We start from the raw sequence: 4,174 nt of genomic DNA, 5'->3' as shown, positions 1-4,174 counted from the left end.
TTGTTGGTCTGTCCGCCGAGATTGGCAGTTGGATTTCAAACGTTTTATCACCAGTCGAGGTGACATCGTCAGTGCCAACAAACACTACGTTGGCCATACAGGAAGAAAACTTGCTACGAGAATACACGAACACACGATTGCCCGCAGAAGACATGACCCAATGTCACTTGTCACAGTTCACGAAGACAGAGTAGGACACAAGTTCAATTGGGACAGTGTTCAAATACTTGCTCACGCAAGAACAAAACAGGAGCGAGAATTCGCCGAGGCATGGCACTCCACACAAAAATCGATCAATAAACAAATCGACATTGACCCAGTCTACCAGCCGTTACGAGCAAAGGAACCACACAATCACGGGACTCTGAGCCAAGAAACCTAACGACCAACCAACCGAATAATTGGATCAAAGGAAGACAATCAATAAAAACAGAAGGCCGCTGAGTCAACCAATCAAGGGAACAAACTTACATCACAAAGCAAGAAGAATACGGCCAAATCACAAGAGAACAACCACACACAGAACTGCCGAATCGAATGCGCCCAACAAACGAACCAGACACAGGAGAATGAGACCACGTCAGATTCAAACTACGCGAAGACCGTTTCCAGAACTACCAGATATTGTTTAGATACTATATAATCACAGACAGAAGAGGAGGTATTCACCCACTCAACCCTGCGCTGACAGTGTCATCTCCATTGGTGATGAAACGTTTGCAATCCAACTGCCAAGCTCGGCGAACAGACCAACAACCAAGCATCGCACCCGAGCTACCTACATTCCACAACATTACCAAATAAGTTTTTTAGGAGTTTCTTATGAACAAAATATTTCAATACAATGTCTTCCATTGGGAAGTGGAAATATTTCTCTTCTTGTGTTCATTTGTGAAAAACCGACGTAAGAACTGTAAACTGTTCAAATCGACTGACGAATCGTTTGTTTCGATAACAAAAGCTACTCCACAGTTAAACTAGCCGAAATACTGAGCATCTCTAAAGTTCATTACTCCTAATATACCATCTAAATTGACTGATTTAGAGTGACATTTGATAACTGACATTTCATGTGAAACATCGGCGTAGGCTAAGCTAACTTGGTGAGTGTTCTTTGCATAGTCCTCCCAGAGTTGTTATGGCCAAAGTATGCTTCGATAAACGGTCTATGCCATGGGGTCAAGCCCTTCCTTCCCGCCTTCTAAATTCCAACAGAATTCCCAAACTGTGAACTAAAAATGGGATAAAACATTTCACTGCCAGTGATATTATGGGCCCAACAAGCGATGGTGAGACACACTGGTGCTTGATGGAAATTTTACTTGATTCTAATATCGGTTGATTTGTCAGAATGTCAACAGAATGAGTGGGACTGTAGGGTTTTTTCTGGCAGGGGAAAATTCCCAGCCAAGCCAACTTCACTATCAAACAAGTGCACGGTATCTCCTCCCAAAAAGCCCCGCTCCCAAGTAAATGCTCAAAAATTTGACAAATTCGGGTGCTGTCTGTGATCGGTTCAAATTTTTGGCACACTGCCTTGTGCGAAAACATTTCTCCCTTCCCCCGAGAGACTCCCTTTATGCTCTAATTGAGTTCGAACAAAATCCAGTTTGTGGGAGAATACACTAACCCATCGCCAAGGAGGAGTGGACTACTACAACAGCCTAGGTTGGGCACGAGTTTACGAAATGATTTTAAGCTTCGAGGGAAATCCCTAGAGAGCGTCTATCAAAACATTGGCCAAAAGTGAAAGTGGAATAATGCTCTTTTTGAGCAGTCTGTAAAAGTCCCCTTCTCCAGACCGGTGTGAAAGATGGGTGAGACAAATGTCTTGTTTTGGAAGAAACTGTTTAGGTCAGATCGTGGGTTTGGTTATGCTTCTATCTGTGAGTGTGTGCGTGTCTGAATCTGTATTTAACTTTCAATAGAACGGCTGTCGACAGAGTTGCGTCTGTGTAGGTTTACACTCAAACGCGTTCGTGTTCACTTCTCCGTGCGCACGCACCTACGCTGTGGTGTGCGGATTTTCCGAGCTAGCTGGCGCACGCGCAGGCGAGGGAGCTAAAAATAGCCATCAAGGGTTGTTCGATAGCAGCAGGTTTGGCTGGAAATCGGGCTAGTCACGTTCGTTTATGAAATGTCCTTCAGCTGTTCGGTTATGATTTGGGACCAAGCTTATCTGGGGCGGATTGTCCTGTCACGAACATGTGTGCACAAATTTATTTTTGTATCACATGGAAAACGATGAATAGCCACGTTTTTTGCCTTGTGGCAGCTGGTGGATATTATTCCAACTGACTTCATTCGGGACACTGGTAGATTTATTTTCCACATACGGACACAAATACACATCGGTCACACCTCTGTGTGTGAGGCCGTGCAACTGTTACGAAGCCGATATCTTCCACCCAGTCATTTATGCACATTAAGAATCGTTGCATATCGTGACTTCATTGGGTTTTTTCTACTAGCTAAAAGCATTTCATTGATAGCGTAAACCCAAACATTAGATTGGCCATGAATCGCTTTTTAGAATCGCCTAGTATATTGGTCTTGTCTCTTCTACCCGATCGAGAAGTATTTAAACTGGCACTCAATAAAGAATGTTATCGAGCAGTCTTTCAAAACCATAACAAGCAGTGAATGATAATGGACCTGTGAAATCCTGACAATCACACCGACCCCACGTGAGAACACATCGCACCCTACCGCCTGACAATCCTGACTTCTTTTCGCACTTTCCTTTCGACTTATTTCAAAACTAAGATGAGACAGAACATTGAATTTTGGCCCATCAACATGAGGAAACTATCCTCAGATCATCCACGCTGGTCTAGTCAGGAGAAGTGAGTTCTCCAGAGAAACCAGCCTTGTTTGACAGCTTTGATGGCAATGTCTTGACCCATTCTTAGGTGTTTCGTTCATATGACAGGGTTATATTTATACTATCTTCGATTAGATGATCTGGTGCATGAATTTCGAGTGTCGTGCGTAATTTTGTGAGAAATCTGAATGCATCGAGTCTCAGATCGGATTACAGACTCTCAACTTGTCTGAAAGCATCAAAGGCATCTTGATCCCATGCTAATTGAGAAAACCAGCATGTGAAGAGAGAACTAGAGTGATGACTATGAGATAGATTGGAGCCACTGGAAAACACAGTCCTAGCCGAAAGCGTCTGACCAAACGCGATACAACTTGGCATGACGCGTTACAGTACTCCCCGATGGATCTCAGTCGGTGTATTTATTAAGGACTTGTAACCAATCTAAGAAGACTGTTAATTACGTGGGGCTGCTCGATCGCTGGACACGCAAAACCAGTCTTGCATTGAACCAGCGTTCTCACGACGTCTGATTCGACTTGTGTCCACCTCATTTGTGAGCGAAAAATCGTCAAGTTCTACGCTCACAACGGAAGGACAAACTATCCATATTTATTGTTCCATTATCAAACTAACTAGAATGATTTATCGTGACTCTATCCAAAAGAGTTCTGGCCTTTCCTAAATGACCAAGTGAAAAGCGTTAGTTACTCTTCGTTCGTCAAGTTTTCATCATACTTTTGTAGGGTGATGACTCTTGTGAATTTACTCATCATCCGTATGCTTCCAGGTCCGAATAGGGGGAAATAGTTCAAGGATAGTACGAAATTCGGTTCCGCACAAGCCAACCAACACACCAAAGTAAAGTCTGAAGACAAAATGCGTCCAAAAAAAGTATCCGGTCAGAATTTTCCCCTATGTAAAGTTCACATGGCTTCTCCTTTTTTAAGGCTATTTGTAATGTGTTAGAATCGAAATAGTCATGAAGCTGAAGCCAATCCAAGCTAAAAAAAGCCGACAGTCAACCTGCGGCTATTCCATCCATGTTGGTTGGCACCCGCGGTGTTCATCTGGTGAACATACAGAGTTACTACCCTGGTTCACTGGCAGGATGGAATCTCGACTAAAATATCAAAGCTGTCAAGTAGCCATAAACAATCCGGCCAGAAAGAAATTCCAAGGGAGCACTATTTCTGTTATGCCATGAGTAGTTGTTCAGTAGTATGAATAGCTCGCATCGAGGCACTGTGTAGTTCCTCTCGCTTTCCAGTCGAAGAATTTAAGTCAAGTCGTCACATGTTAACATCATTCACAGGACGAAATCTATTTAGATGATTTCCAAATCTTCTC

The sequence above is a fragment of the Opisthorchis viverrini genome (genome assembly GCF_000715545.1).
Source record: "Opisthorchis viverrini unplaced genomic scaffold opera_v5_5, whole genome shotgun sequence".
Taxonomy (NCBI): Eukaryota; Metazoa; Platyhelminthes; class Trematoda; order Opisthorchiida; family Opisthorchiidae; genus Opisthorchis; species Opisthorchis viverrini.
Note: the sequence above shows the minus strand (reverse complement) of the source record.